General features: G+C 45.3%; 1 pseudogene; it reads left to right on the top strand.

Moving 5' to 3' along the window:
* The first annotated feature begins 8693 nt into the window (after positions 1–8693).
* LOC143846587 (protein TRANSPARENT TESTA 9 pseudogene) lies at positions 8694–10784 on the top strand (annotated as a pseudogene).
* Positions 10785–16489: the final 5705 nt, after the last annotated feature.

Below are 16489 nucleotides of genomic sequence, written 5' to 3'. Positions count from 1 at the left end.
CTCAAGTTTCAGACGGACGTCCGCAAATTTTCCGGACGTCCGTAATTTCCTCAGTTATCTAGTTTTAACTCTTCGAGTTGCAGACGGACGTCCGCCAGAACCCCGGATGTCCATAATTCCTCTGGATACTTAAAATTAAATTTCTTGAGGAAATTTACTACGGGCTTTAGGTCTATTATAGGGAGTGTGATTCCTTGAGATGTCTAAGTTCATTTTAAACCTCCCTAAGTGCCAAATACACTCAAACATCCAAGAGAGACTTTACAATCTGAACTTCATGAGAAACATCTTCTCTTCTGGGCTTCTTGAGTCTTCAATCTTCTTGTTGGCTTCAATCGACCTTCAAATTGTGTGCATCAAGGTTCCAAAGGTCTCTTGTAATGTCCACGTCGTCTTGCTTGCCTTCAATGTATTAACCCTGTTCATCTTATAGGTAAACAACATCGGCATAATCAATCAATATGGGGTTGGTTACAATCAAAACATTGGTGATCGATAGCCTTCTGGCTTACAGCGCTGTTGACCTACACAGTCTACCGCGAATCGGCGGTCCTCTTTAAAAAGCTTACCAGCTCGATTTGAACTATCCATTTATGTTGTTGGGGGACCGAGCGCCGCGAATCGCCAGAGGTCACAATCTAGCTCCGCGCAGAAGCACCTAGCCAAGGAAGACCGAGCACCGCGGGGAAAATCCCGGCATCATCGAAGGAGTCCGGAAAGTCACTCTGGCTCCGCCGCGAGCCCCTCAGTAGAGAAAAATAAGTCGTTGGGCCGAGCAGACCGGAGGGCTGACCCAATGTTACGGAGGATAGAAGAGATAGACCACCGTATAGAAGAGCTGGGAAATGATCAAGGCTGCCCCACTGTGAAGACGTACTCAAGTAAACCTCCGTTCACCGATAATGTTATGAACGCACCAGCACCCAGAGGGTTCAAAATGCCGACGGTTCCGCAATATGACGGAACCACCGATCCTGTGGACCACCTGGAGACGTTCAGGACTATGATGCTCCTCCACGGCACCTCTGACGGATTCCTCTGCAGAGCATTCTCGACCACACTGACGGGCGCGGCCCGGGTAGTGTACACAAGGATCAAGCAAACTCCATCAGCAACTTTGAAAACTTTGGGGACGATCTGGTCTGCCATTTCATGAGCAGCCGAAGGCCAAGGAAAACAACATCCCTGATGGCCTTGCAGCAGGAGGATAACGAACCTCTGAAAACATTCGTCAGCCGCTTCAACAGAGAGGCTCTCCAAGTACCGAATTTGGATCCATCAGCAGCCATGAATGCGCTCCTCACAGGCGCCAAATCCAACGATTTTCGCCGATCAGTTGCTCGCCAGAACCCGCACTCACTGGCGGATCTGATGGCAGGGGCCGAGGAATATATATCCGTGGAGGAGACTCTAGCGGCCTTAGACTCAAACCGGAGGAGAACCTCCGAAGAAAAGAACCCTACCAAGCAGCGTAGGGATGATAAGGCCCCCAAAAGAGAGAGGTCCCCCCAGAGGAGGGAAGAAAACTTTACCCCTCTCAACACCTCCCGTAGACACATACTGGCCGCAATCAGAGGAGAAGAATTCGTAAGGTGGCCGACCAGAATGATCTCCAAGGGAAATAAGAGAGACAAGTCGAAGTATTGTCGGTTCCACAGGGACCACGGGCACGACACAGACGAGTGCTGGCAGCTCAAGGAAGAAATTGAGCTGCTGATTAGTCGGAGATATTTGAAAAAGTATGTCAAAGATGACGGCCACAGAAGAGAGCGCACGGAGAAGAGTCTCCAGGGCCAGAGCCCTCGACGGTCACAGCCGTCCCCTGCGCGGGATCAATCTCCCCCGCCATCCAGTCCACGACCAGCCACTGGGGGCACATCATCTGCCGCTCGAAAAGCCTACGCACGCCGAGTCAATGCCGTGCACACGTGCGGCAAAAAGATGAAGACGGAGAACGAAATTGCCTTTTTAGATGCAGATCTCGACAACTTGATACTACCTCACGACGACGCACTGGTCATAACCATGCTCGTCGCAAACTGGGAGCTGAAGAAAATCCTTGTCGACAACGGAAGTTCAGCCGATATCCTATACTATCATGCTTTTAAGCAAATGATGATAGGAGACGACCGGTTGAGGCCAGCAAACTCCGACCTGTTCGGTTTCTCGGGAGAGATCGTGAAAGTAGAAGGGCAGATTGAACTCTCAGTCATCGTCGGGGAGCCGCCCTGTCAAGCCTTCGCGATGGTCAACTTCTTGGTAGTGAGGGCCACCTCGGTCTACAACGCTATCTTGGGACGACCCGGCCAGAACCTCATCCGCGCCGTAGCCTCAGCATATCACCAGAAGATGAAGTTTATAACACCAAACGGCGTGGGTGACGTTAGAGGAGATCAACCACAGTCCAGGGAGTGCTATGCCATGGCACTCAAAGGCAAAAATGCATCGGAATCGTTGCCGATTGAGCTACTTGATCTGAGAGACGAAGCCCAGGTGACTGAACCCGCCGAAGACCTCAGAAAATACTATCAATCGCCTGCCGCCCGACACAAAAGCGGATGCCATTGTAGTTACGCTTGTGTGGATAATGAAAAAAGGCTACTGCTTCTTTCCAAAGTTCCGAGTTCCTCAGATCATGCCGCTGCTTGGTTTGCCCCGGCTCATCTCCACAAAGACTGGGAGCGCACTCCTGGTCGGAAACGGGCCCGCGCACAAAAACCAAACCATCTCAGAAACCCAATTCACTAAAACTTGGGTACTCGCTGCTTGGTTCGCCCCGGCTCGTCTCCACAAAGACCGTGAGCGCACTCCTGGTCGGGAATGGGCCTGCGAAGAAAAACCAAACTTGCTCGGAAACCCAGTTCACTAAAACTTGGGTACTCGCTGCTTGGTTCGCCCCGGCTCGTCTCCACAAAGACCGAGAGCGCACTCCTGGTCGGGAACGGGCCCGCGCAGAAAAACCAACCTTGCTCGGAAACCCAATTCACTAAAACTTGGGTACTCGCTGCTTGGTTCGCCCTGGCTCGTCTCCACAAAGACCGGGAGCGCACTCCTGGTCAGGAACGAACCCGCGCAGAAAAACCAAACCATCTCAGAAACCCAGTTCACTAAAACTTGGGTACTCGCTGCTTGGTTCGCCCCGGCTCGTCTCCACAAAGACCGGGAGCGCACTCCTGGTCGGGAACGGGCCCGCGCAGAAAAACCAAACCTGCTCGGAAACCCAGTTCACCAGAATGTGGGTACTCACTGCTTGGTTCACCCCGGTTTGTCTCTACAAAGACCGGGGTCAACAAAAACTTGGATGCCTGCTCGAAGTACCGTTCTGGTCGGAAACGAATTGTTTTACAAGTATTACTGGCCCACAGGGTTGAGTTAATCAATATTTAGCCAAAGGCAGACATGAGCGGAAACAGTGGACGGCGAAATGCAACTTATATTCATAAAAAAAGAGTAGGGCCTCCGCCGGCCATTACAAAAGGTAGGGCCTCCAAGGGCCATTACAAAATGAATACAGTGAACTGCCAAAAAGGAAGAAAAAAGAAGACTCAAAAGCAAGACTAGCCACATACGTGCTGGGGTCGCTGTACTGATGCCGAGCTCGACCGAAACCTCCTCCTTAGAGAAGTCCGCACAGTGAATGTGGCCCTCCCGGCGTAACTCCTCATAGACTAGGGTGAACGTTCTCACATCCTCGCCCTCCAAGAGCGGCTTGCGGCTCAACGCAAGTGTATCTGGGGTGTCCCACTTTAAAGGAACCGGCCAGGGCTCAGTGGGCTCGCCGTCCTCGACGTAGAAGAACCGGTTCTTCCATAGATGTATGGAGGAGGGAATGCTGGTAATCATTTTCACCTCAGGGCGTTGGCTGATGTAAATCCAACCTCCGTCCTTATGCCTCTTCAGGTGCGCACACATCCGAAACAGCGGTACGGACAAGTTCCTTTGGAGCCGGCCCTGGACGAGGTATATGAAACCAATAACGTCCTCCACGAGTTCGGCACAACTTGGGCCGGGGCCAGGCCGTAGTATCGAAGGACCGCGATGAAAAAAGGGTGCAAAGGGAACCTGAGTCTGGGTCTTAGCGACTCGTCATATATACAGATGTCGGTGCTGTCGTTGCAAGCCCTATCTCCCTCCATCGCAGCCCTCAGCCTGAACCTTTGGGAAACACAATATCTATCCCTAATGTCCCCTAGTCTGGACTCATCAAGGATACTCTCCTCATAAAGAGCCTGGGTGTTATATTTGGGATCGGCATCCATCCGAGCCCTGGCAGTAACCTTGACGGCTCGGCCCGGTAGGAATGTGGTGGACACCTCGGCGGCGTCACTACCCGCACTCATTTCTGCCCGGAAGTAACTATTCGTTGGGGGCGGGGTGTTATTCAGATCCAAAATTACCTCGTCCCCACTATCTACGACCTCTACACTAACATCAGGACTCGCCATATAGGGGTCGGGAGTCCTGGTCAGATTAACTTGGGTCCTCTCCGACGAACTAGACTATGAACTACTAGAAGATGTGGACTCTCCTGAAGAGGACCTGGAACCGGACTCAGAACTCGAAGCACTACTGGACATCGATGACACTGAAAGAGAAATCAAATATGTACGATCTGAAAAGAAGATTACCGGCCTGAGGAGGATAGCTCTTAAGCTTGCGGACGACAGCGACCACGGGCTAGTAGAGCCGAACAGGCAGAGAAGGCAGAGCGAAAAGTGAAAGTAAAAGTGAAAAAATGAAAGGTGAAACCTCATTTTATAGCCTTAAGACTGAAGGCGGTCCGCATCCGTGAACCGGATGGTGCCACGTGTCCCTCATTAATGAAGGGCACACACTCCGAAGCAACGACGCTAATAAATGCGGTTGCGGAAAATCTCCAAGTGACTGTGCCCGTCCCAAAAATCAGTCCGGCCCAAGCCGGACAGGATATGATGCGTCCGCAAGACGGCAAAAATCAGTCCGGCCCAAGCCAGACAGGATATGGCGCGTCCGCAAGACGACAAAAATCAGACCGGCCCAAGCCGGACAGGATATGACGCGTCCGCAAGACGACAAAAATCAGTCCGGCTCAAGCCAGACAGGATATGACGCTTCCGCAAGACGACAAAAATCAGTCCGGTCCAAGCCGGATAGGATATGACGCGTCCGCAAGACGACAAAAATCAGTCCGGCCCAAGCCGGACAGTCTGGCCCAAGCCGGACAGGACTTGGCCGGACAGACGGCTTAGCCGAACAGATTTCCCAGGCCGGACAGAATGCTTAGCCAGATAGATTTTCCAGACAGATTCCCCAGGCCTGACAGAAGGCTTGGCCGGACAGATTTCACTCCATGTTTCTGCCCATCCCAGGCTGCCCAGAAGGCTTGGCCGGACAGATTTCACTCCAAGTTTTTGCCCGTCCCAAGCCGCCTAAAAGGCTTAACCAGACAGAATATGACACGTCCGCTAGACGACAAAAATCAGTCCGGCCCAAGCCGGACAGGACTTGGCCAGACAGATTTTCCGGACAGATTCCCCAGGTCGGACAGACGGCTTAGCCGAACAGATTTCCCAGGCCGGACAGATGGCTTAGCTGGACAGATTTTCCGGATAGACGGCGTAGCCGGACAGATTTTTCGGACAGATTCCCCAGGCCGGACAGACGGCTTAGCCGGACAGATTTCCCAGGCTGGACAGACGGCTTAGCCGAACAGATTTTCCGGACAGATTCCTCAGGCTGGACAGACGGCTTAGCCGGACAAATTTTCAGGACAGATTCCCCAGGCCGGACAGAAGGCTTAGCCATACAAACGTCTTAGCCGGACAGATTTCACTCCAAGTTTCTGCCCATCCCAGGCCGCCCAGAAGGCTTAGCCGGACAAATTTCACTTCAAATTGCTGCCCATCTCAGGCCAGACAGACGGCTTGGCCGAACAGATTTTACACTCCTCATTTCTGCCCATCCCAGGCCGGACAGATTTTACACTCCTCAATTCTGCCCGTCTCAGGCCAGACAGATTTTACACCTCAAATCCTGGTCAGTCCCAGCCGGATCTCTTACTTCATTTCATCGAGCCGTCCCGAACATCGGCTCGTTCTACCGTGACTTGGAGAACTGGGGGGCAACTGATGGGGTATGAAAAACAACAACTAATTACCTGTCGACACGTGGCCCCATAAGGGCCCACCACAAATCCAGCATCGGCCCAGGGGCAATCCGGTAATTACCTAAGAGTAGGTAAACCTAAACCCACAAAAGGGCCGACACCTGTTCTGGGGTAGGTAATTCAACCACCCCAGGTCTCCCTCTATAAAAGGCCTCTCAAGGCTCAAAGCAAGGGGTAATGACTTCTAAGCTACCACTCTTAAAATTTGGCTCTGCTCGTACTGACTTGAGTGTCGAAGGGCCCGTCTGGAACAACGACTCTGGGTTGGTCTTCTGACCTCGTTTGCCCTTGTGCAGGGCTTAGCTCCTTCACTTCAGCTCCTCGGGTCCTCCAGCCCAGCTCTTACGTCACTGCCGTATCTATTACCGATTTTAGGCCTAACAGATATGATAACTTGAATAGAGAATTGGTAGGTCTGGGTTATTAATGCTTCAATGAAACAATTACATGTCAAAGTTTAGTTTGCATTGGTTATCTCATATTCGGTACATAGGGTTCCAATGGAAGGATTGATCTTTATTAGGTTCTAGAATGGTCCAGCATTTTTGTTTCATTTATTTTCTTGGGAATGTCATGGTACAATTGGGTTGTAAGCAAGAAATTCAGCTAGCTTCCCTTGCTCTGTTTCATTTTGGACTTGTAGGATTGCTACTCTCTAAATTTCTCATCCCTTTGTTCTCATTTCCACATAACTTGGGTCTGTTTTCATTTTAACTCTCCATGGTCTTGGTAATCTCCAAATGTTGCTTCATTTCAGCCCCAATGCATGCTTTTCTATAGCCTCTTTAGTTTTATATGTCTCTCCATTACATCATGAGTCAGAAATTTTAAAAATCTCTGTAGACACCCCATTTTGACCGAACCCTAATAGAGTCATTAGGATAGAAATCCTATCAAACTAGTGTTTTAGCGCCCCCAATTGTTCCTAAGGTAGGATAGAGTCCCACTAAAGTTCCCTTAAAATTTCGTTCGAATCCGTCGATGTTTGCCTAGCAAACGGACGACGTTTGTGGTGTAGCGTAGTGTAGGAATAAGGGTGGCGATTTAGCTAGAAACAGGGGTGCGCTGGAACCTGAAAAACCAATTCAAATTTTTCGTAATGGGTTGTCCAGGGAAATATAGGGGGTATACGGATTAGTGTGTAACAAAATTAGTTAGGGGAGAATCTTTGGAAGCTTCCTAGGTGGTTAGGCTTCCTTTGATCCCAGCCCTTAAACAAAAAGCTGATTTGAAGGGCTAGGATCAAAAGGGAGGAGAAGATATTTTCTCAAAAATATTTTCCCCTGTTTTTTGCTTGGGCCCCCCTACAGGTTAAAGGTTATCAGGGATTGCACTAAGGTTGGCGGTCCATGGAAGGAGGGGGGGTTAGATATTTCGTTTCCCCTTTTATATCCCAGCGAAATAGGGTTTTCTGAAAAAAAAAAAAAAGGTAAGAAAAAAAATCTCATTTGCAAGAGAGAAAAACAGAGAAGCAGAGAGAGAGAGGGAGAGAGATTTTGGCCGGCCTTCTTCTCCGGCATCAACTCCGGCCGGACCCATCTCCCACCACCACTCAACAGCATCTTCTTCTTCTTCTCCTTCTTTTGCTTCTACCAAACCCACCTCTAGCCATCACCATCTACTCCATCTTCATCTCCACTCCCTTTGCAGAAATCAAGCCCATCTACTCCATCTTCATCTCCACTCCGGCCGGCCAACCTCCAACCGGAAATCCGGCCAGCCACCTTTTTCCGAGACCAGCAACCCCCATCATCATTTTCTTCCCCACCATTTCAACCCTCATCTTTACCCCCAAACCCACCTCCCATTTCTCTGCAACTCCGGTCAACACCCACATCTCCTCGCCACCGGCCAACCCCATTAATTCTGACCAAACCCACTTCATTCCTTCACCCACTTCCCACCGACCAATCCAGCCACCAAAACCCTCCATTGCTAGCCACCTTCTCCTCCTCTGTCCAGCTCCACCACGATCTTCAACACCACAACCAACTATTGCCATCTTCACCATTTTCGCCTCCTAAACCTACTTCGATTTCACTCTCATCCCATCTTCTACCCTTAGCCTCCACAAGTTATCAAGGCATTGACCGGCTGGAGTTCAAATCCACCAGAGAAGACAACTTGTTCCTCATCTTCTTCTCCGACAGGCTCATCGGAGCTCCGGCCAGCCGAAATACTTGTCTTCTCAGGCCAATTCTTCCGGCCAAGTTGTCTTCTCTGGTGGATTTGAACTCCAGCCGGTCAATGCCTTGATAACTTGTTCGAATCGTGACCGAGAAACTTCAGGTCTAAATCATTGAAGCTCCAATTTGATCGAGATCAAATGATTGTCTGCAACTTTCTTCAAAATTGAAAGAAATAGCAAGAAGGAAAGGCACGCCATTTTCCCTCATTTGGCTCATTTGTGAGTGCTTATTTTCTTCCTACTCTATTCGAGGATTTTCATTTCTTTTGACTATCTTTGATTTTATGATTTAATCACCTGGAATATGCATGTATTTGGAGTAATAGAGTTCGATTTGTGTTGTTACTTAAATATAGAATCATGAATTTTGATATCAGTAGCAATCTGAGTAAATTTCGTCTCATGGTTTCGAGGTATGTGTCTACAAGAGATCATGAATTTTTTCTTTGAGCTACTATGTTTTGTGGGAAAAGGTTTGCATTTTTTTTTTTATTCTAAAGAGAGGATAAAAATGAATTCTATATTTTTTTTTTGTATTTTGAGAAAAAAAAAAGTTAGAAATTCAGCAAATGAGTAGCTAACTCACCAAACAATTTGAGAGGACTGTGTGTATCCAATGGTGTGAACTTTTTGTCTATTAATCACCGAACAATGTGAATTTAATTTGTCGGATCATTAGGGATGTGAGTCAGTTGTTTTGAGAGTCCAATAATGTGGATCTGCTTTATTGAAATATCAAATTATGTGAACCCACTGTATGTTGATTTCTTTGGTTGAAAGATTGCTCTTTGTATGCAACCCATTTCTTTAGTTCTTTTGGGGTAAGTATCAGTACAACCATGCTTTGTCATCTACATGATTCTTGTTCATCTTCTATGTGGATCCAATGAATGTTGGACTTTCATTTTACACAACTTGTATGTGGAATAGGTCAGTAGAGAGAGTAAGGAAGAAAAGAATTGGTTAGCTTCTTCGGAACCCTCTGCAGCTCCAGGAGCTTCACCATTTTGCGGTAGCCTTTTTTAGTTGCATCACAGATAATGAAACCTTCTTGTAATACCCTTACATTCTAGGGTTCCATTTCAACCTATTTACTTCAATTTGATATCATTTCTATCACTCCAAGATCAACATCCAGTAGCTTTTTCACCAGCATCCGGACCACAATGCTCTTGGTGCTCAGGCAGGCACAACAAGTTTAAATGTTGCAGTACCAAATTCTTCTTCTCTGATTCATACATCAAATGATTTTTCCGTGCAACATAATCATTGTGATGCTCATTTGGCTTTGAGGGATGTGTTGTTGTCCTATATTGTTAGTGGAGATGACATACGAGTTTTGGGTTCTTTTACTGTGCTGGCTACTTTGTTGCAAGCAAAAGAACTGGATGACTCAATGCTAAATGCACTTGGAATTCTTCCCTAGAGAAAACAACATAAGAAGCTATTGCTGACAGCTTTGGTGGGAGAAGGCTCAGGTGGAGAGCAGCTATTTTCACCAGAAAATAGCTTCTCTAGAGAGGGTATCAGTAGTGAACTTGATAGATATCTGCACAGGATCAATATGGCTTGTTATGTCCTTTGAGGGAACCAAGGACAATTCCTCAAATACATAGACACTAGGTGCTCGATGCATTGGTCAGCCTTTTCTGTAGGTCAAATATATCTGCAGAGACATTGTGGGATGGTAGTTGGCTTTCTGCCAGCTGCATCCACTATAGTGAGGAAGAATTTAACTAAGAGATTTGTACGGGAGCAGTACTAATGGCCTTCTTGAGGAAATAAGAGGAAGCTGGTCTGATCTCCTTGTAACAGTTCTTGTAGATAAATGGAAGAACTGCAAAAGAATAATAGAAGCTTCATCTCCTAAGAAAGAACCAAAGGACATACTCTTTTCATCAAGAACTTTCTCTTCAGAAGTTGAATCATCTTTTGCTGCTGGTGAAAGAATGCACATGATAGTAAAGTAGATCTCCCTTGCCTTGAAGAATAGCATTTGAGAGAGGGAAAGAGCGACATTTTTGTTTTTTTAGCAATTTCAAGGGGAACATCTGGGTGGGTTCTTCTTGCAGAAGAATTACTCCTACGGCAATAGTTCGGAGTTGTTCGTGTTGGGCACCCTTAGCTGGCTCCAATCCCAGAATAGATGATAAACATTCAAGACGGTTACATAAACGTATCCGTCCATCAACTTTACCCTTCATGAACCCTACAAAGTCTGACACCTTCAGAAGAGTAAAGGCGAAAGCCCTGGTTGATGGGAGATGGACTCTTGCTTTCAGGTACAAGCAATCTTGTAAGCCTGCGGAGTCTATGATTCTCGAGGAGATGCATCTACAAAGTAATGAGGTGGAGAGAATACTAAAGCCTCTGCTCGACCTCGACCGACCTGTGCATTCTCCTCATTTACTTTTGGAGTTTTCTTCCACAGCATCAACGCATTCTTTCTAAGCCCAACGGGCAAGCAGTAAAATAATAGTCACTTCATAGGCGATGAAGGTGTCAACCCAAGCCCATATTTAGGGGGACTTGCTCAAGTCCTACGTCCCCTTCTCTTTCTTCACTTTAGGAGACTTTCCAAGTCTTTTAGATATTCCCTTTAGGCATTAGATTCCCTTGTCATTGTAATGCAAGGGTGATGAAGGGGTTAGCCCAAGCCCATCCTTATGAAACTTGCTCAGTCAAAGTAGAGCTCCTCTCCTTTGTATAGTAGACTTTACTAGTCTTTTAGACACCGATAGAAATCAGACCCCTACTAGGAGACATGCTATGTCTCATTGGGCCATGCTCCTTTGGAGACAAGCCTCATTTAGAGCCTACCCTCAGGGAGGTTGCCTTGATTTTGACAGATAGTGTACCCATAGGAGGCATGCCTTGCCTCATTTATAGAGCCCCTATTTGGAGACAAGCATTGTCTCATTTAGAGGGTTTCTATTTTTAGAAGGGTTACCCAGCCTTATATTAGAGCAGCTCCTTTTAGAGAGTCTTTGACTCATTCCTCCTTTAAGTCGTAGTATTAGAGAGCCTTTGGCTCATTTGTCTTCTTTAGTGATTTTTTTTTTAGAGAGTCGTTGACTCACTCGTCCTTTGGATGGCATTGTTAGAGAGTCGTCGACTCACTCGTCCTTCAGGTGGTATTATTAGAGAGTCTTTGACTCATTTACCTTCGCTTTTGATAGTGTTATTAATTAAGAGTTTCTCCTTAGTGTTGTCGTAGCTCTTCTTTGTTAGAGACTAACTCAGTCATATAGAGCCTTCCCTGCTTGGGATCTTAGATTGTTTTCTCTGTTCTTGGGACACTAACTTTCTTGTTGTGGTTTGTCTCTTTGAGACGCTAGTTGCTTGTTCGGGGTTTCCCCTTTAGCTTTAGGGCTTTGCCCTAGTTTGTGGTTGTGCTTGCGTATTCCCTTTAAGATTGAAAGCATTTAAAGGTCCAGAGTATTGGAAAAGCTTTAAAATCCCAAAAATTTGAAATTTGAAACTCAAAAACTTTGAAAACTTTAAAATTATCAAAAACATTTGAAAAACATTAAAACCATTAAATCATTTGGAGTGTTTGCTTTTAGTGGCAGTTAGGAGAGTTCGTTTCGAACTACGTTGGCTTGATCCTCTTCCACGAGGTACGTAGTGCAGCTTGGGATTTATATCCCAAGTCCAGCCAAACTTTGTAAATAAATGCTTTAACCCTTTTTCTTTAAAACCTTGTTTTAACATTTCCTAGATAGAGAGTTCTAGAATTAGGGGTTTCTTTTTGATAGGTTGTTTGATTATTTGTTTGTTGTGTGTTTGTTCTAGAGTTAGGGGTCTGTCCTAGAGTTATAGGAGCGCCTCCGTCCGGTCAGTCGGCGATTCACATTGCCGAGTGATGACTAGAGTAAGATACGTTAGTCCACCCTTTATTTTTCTTAGGAAACACAGCCTAGTTACACATAGGTTGTAGGAACCACCTGCATTAGCTTAGGGCTAATCTGCATTTAGTTAGGGCATATAGGGTGTCCTAAAATCCACCATTCACTGGAATTTAAATAATCGTACAAGAAACTTTAATAACTAGTCCGATCTTTTAGATCGAGTCTAGGATAGAGGTCTAGGTGTCTTAGGCATCATAGCTTAGAATAGGCGCGAAGAACTACGTTCTTCTGATTCTTGCGGAGGCGGGGATACGTAGGCTTCTTTGGATGAATATCAGACCATCCGAGGACTCGGGCTAAATCGTTTAGAGTCTTAGGATTTGTTACGTTGTGTGTTTTGTTATGTTTTCTTACTTTCTTGTACTGATCCTATACCTTTAGCTGTAGCTTGTATGTGTATGTCCACTAGAACTTAGACACCAGTTAGGCATGTCACTCACAACCTAGTTGTCATTAGGTGACACATCTTTTATCTTACTTTATGTGTGCTTATTATTTCATCCCCGAGTCATGCATGACTAGGTAGACGTTCACTCGGGGATATTTGTTCCCATTTCACATGATTTTTACCCAAACTTTTTTTGAGTTAATGAAAATGGCATAAGAGACCAAGTGCTTGCACTCGGACGAATTGGGGGTGCTCTTCAGACCTTCTCCATTCGTAATCAGGCACGAACCCATATATATTTCTGGTTATCCATTGCACAGAGGATTTGATTTTGGGGTTCCATGGCTTATCCATGGATGACGACTCTGAGTTTATTTTAGGTATGTCTTGGTTTCGAGCCTTTGCTCCGGATCGAGACATATCTCTTTCTTTTTATATCGCCATTCGTGCTATGCTATGAGGGTGGCATCCGTTTTGAGAGTTCCTTGGAAGAGCTCTCTTTCATGTGGATGATCCAGAGGATGTAGGGACTCGTTTCCTCATCATCCTCGGATCGGGGTCCACAATCTCATGCTTTGTTATCTTTCTAATTTCATGCATCGTAGCATTCAAAGGCTATATGAAGCTACTCGAGCCCTCCTTGTCTTTTCTCTGTCTCATCTTCGAGTTTCAGGCCGATACTTAGGTTTCATTTCCTATTTCGAGGGCTTCCTCCTATTTCTGGGATCTTCATTAGAGCTTCAGGATTCTATCCATTATAGGGACATTTCCTTAGGTTTAAGCCAATAGCGAGCGGCGATCTCTTGAGCCAAAACCCCTCTTCAATCAAAAGGGATAAAAAATATAAAAATACAAAACAACAAAAATCTAAAAATAATGAAAAACTTAAAAAAAAACACTAAAAATATTTTTCGAGAAAGCTGTTTTCAAACTACGTTGGCTTAATCCTCTTTCACGAGGTACGTAGGCAGCTTGGGATCTTCATCCCAAGTTTAGTGAAACTTTTCAATAAAATCATTTAAACCCTTCCGAAAATCATTTAAACATAAAAAAATCTTTCAAACATTTAAAAACCCTTTTTCAAATCTTTCAGATAAAACTTTGCAGACAGATTTTCCGGACAGATTCCCCAGGCCGGACAGAAGGCTTAGCCAGACAGACGTCTTAGCCGGATAGATTTCACTCCAAGTTTCTGCCCATCCCAGGCCGCCCAGAAGGCTTAGCCGGACAGATTTCACTTCAAATTTCTGCCCATCTCAGGCCGGACAGACGGCTTGGCCTGAAAGATTTTACACTCCTCATTTCTGCCCGTCCCAGGCCGAACAGATTTTACACTCCTCATTTCTGCCCGTCTCAGGCCGGGCAGATTTTACACCTCAATTCCTGGTCAGTCGCAGCCGGATCTCTTACTTCATTTCATCGAGCCGTCCCAAACATCGGCTCGTTCTACCGTGACTTGGAGAACTGGGGGGCAACTGATGGGGTATGAAAAACAACAACTAATTACCTGTCGACACGTGGCCCCAGAAGGGCCCACCACAAATCCAGCATCGGCCCAGGGGCAATCCGGTAATTACCTAAGAGTAGGTAAACCTAAACCCACAAAAGGGCCGACACCTGTCCTGGGGTAGGTAATCCAACCACCTCAGGTCTCCCTCTATAAAAGGCCTCTCAAGGCTCAAAGCAAGGGGTAATGACTTCTAAGCTACCACTCTTAAAATTTGGCTCTGCACTCCTGCTTGTACTGACTTGAGTGTCGAAGGGCCCGTCTGGAACAACGACTCCGGGTTGGTCTTCTGACCTTGTTTGCCCTTGTGCAGGGCTTAGCTCCTTCACTTCAGCTCCTCGGGTCCTCCAGCCCAACTCTTACGTCACTGCCGTATTTGTTACCGATTTTAGGCCTAACAGATATGATAACTTGAATAGAGAATTGGTAGGTCTGGGTTGTTAATGCTTCAATGAAACAATTACATGTCAAAGTTTAGTTTGCATTGATTATCTCATATTCGGTACATAGGGTTCCAATGGAAGGATTGATCTTTATTAGGTTCTAGAATGGTCCAGCACTTTTGTTTCATTTATTTTCTTGGGAATGTCATGGTACAATTGGGTTGTAAGCAAGAAATTCAGCTAGCTTCCCTTGCTCTGTTTCATTTTGGACTTGTAGGATTGCTACTCTCTAAATTTCTCATCCCTTTGTTCTCATTTCCACATAACTTGGGTCTGTTTTCATTTTAACTCTCCATGGTCTTGGTAATCTCCAGATGTTGCTTCATTTTAGCCCCAATGCATGCTTTTCTATAGCCTCTTTAGTTTTATATCTCTCTCCATTACATCATGAGTCAGAAAATTTAAAAATCTCATGCTTTGTTATCTTTCTAATTTCATGCTTCGTAGCATTCAAAGGCTATATGAAGCTACTCGAGCCCTCCTTGTCTTTTCTCTTTGTCTCATCTTTGAGTTTCAGGCCGATACTTAGGTTTCATTTCCTATTTCGAGGGCTTCCTCCTATTTCTGGGATCTTCATTAGAGCTTCAGGATTCTATCCATTATAGGGACATTTCCTTGGGTTTAAGCCAATACCGAGCGGCGATCTCTTGAGCCAAAACCCCTCTTCAATCAAAAGGGATAAAAAACATAAAAATACAAAACGACAAAAATATAAAAATAATGAAAAACTTAAAAAAAACACTAAAAATATTTTTCGAGAAAGCTGTTTTCAAACTACGTTGGCTTAATCCTCTTTCACGAGGTACGTAGGCAGCTTGGGATCTTCATCCCAAGTCTCGTGAAACTTTTCAATAAAATCATTTAAACCCTTTCGAAAATCATTTAAACATCAAAAAATCTTTCAAACATTTAAAAACCCTTTTTCAAACCTTTCAGATAAAACTTTGGAGACTTTTTTTTTCCAATAATCTTTTCCAAACCTTTTAAATAATTTTTTTTAAACCTTTCAAAACGAAAAACTAAAAAACTACTAAAACTAAAAATGTGCAAGGATGGTGATGGCCAGGTCACTCGGAGCCCTCTTTTCATTCCATTTTCAATTTTGATCGTGGTTTTCCGATTTTCATCGGTTTTCCGACGTTTTATATCGTTTTGGGATGAGTGACGACGTAGCGTGGCCCCTTCACAGGGATTGTCCTCGCTGAGCCCAACGATAGGCTATGACGACCACGAGACTTGTCCGATCTTTAGCGGATCAGGATCATTAGGCTTGATTCCTTTAGAATCGCTCCCTGAGCCTATTGTATGTCCCATTTTCTTTTCCCTGGCATTTTTGGTCCTCTCGTACCGTTGATTTTTCGATTCTTTTCTTTTCTTACATCTTTTAGCTCATTGCGTGTTTGTCTTTGGTTTCTTCTGTGTTACTTTTAGCTTGCTTACTTTTCTAGTATGTGATTGATTATTATTTTCTTAGTATTATCTCTTGCATAGGCTCGCATGCTAGTGTGTTTATTCTATTGCTTTGGTTGTTTACTGCTTAGCATTATCTTCTACGTAGTGAGGTGCATGTTAGTGTGTTTACTTCTTTATCATGAGTGTTTACTCTTTAGATACATCTCTTGTGCAGTTTCACTTGCTTATTCACATGCTTAGCTGTAGCATTTACTTATCCGTCTTATCTGTCATTATCTGCGTAGTTGTAGGTCTGCATGTGGTTGTTTGCTGTTTTCTTAGATGTGATGAGTTAGGATTAGATATGATGACTTAGGACTTGTTTGTTTTATTTGCCCATCCCTGGGTAATGCATGCTTAGGTAAACGTCTTCTCAGGGATATTTTGTTCCCATTTATATGATTTGTACCCAAAATTCTTCAAATTTATTAAAAATGGCATAGGAGACCGAGTGC

This window comes from Tasmannia lanceolata, unplaced genomic scaffold (assembly GCF_043159265.1).
Source record: "Tasmannia lanceolata isolate RefF3 unplaced genomic scaffold, GAP_Taslan_0.1 ptg000015l, whole genome shotgun sequence".
Classification (NCBI taxonomy): domain Eukaryota; kingdom Viridiplantae; phylum Streptophyta; class Magnoliopsida; order Canellales; family Winteraceae; genus Tasmannia; species Tasmannia lanceolata.
This window is presented reverse-complemented; position numbering and strand designations above follow the sequence as displayed.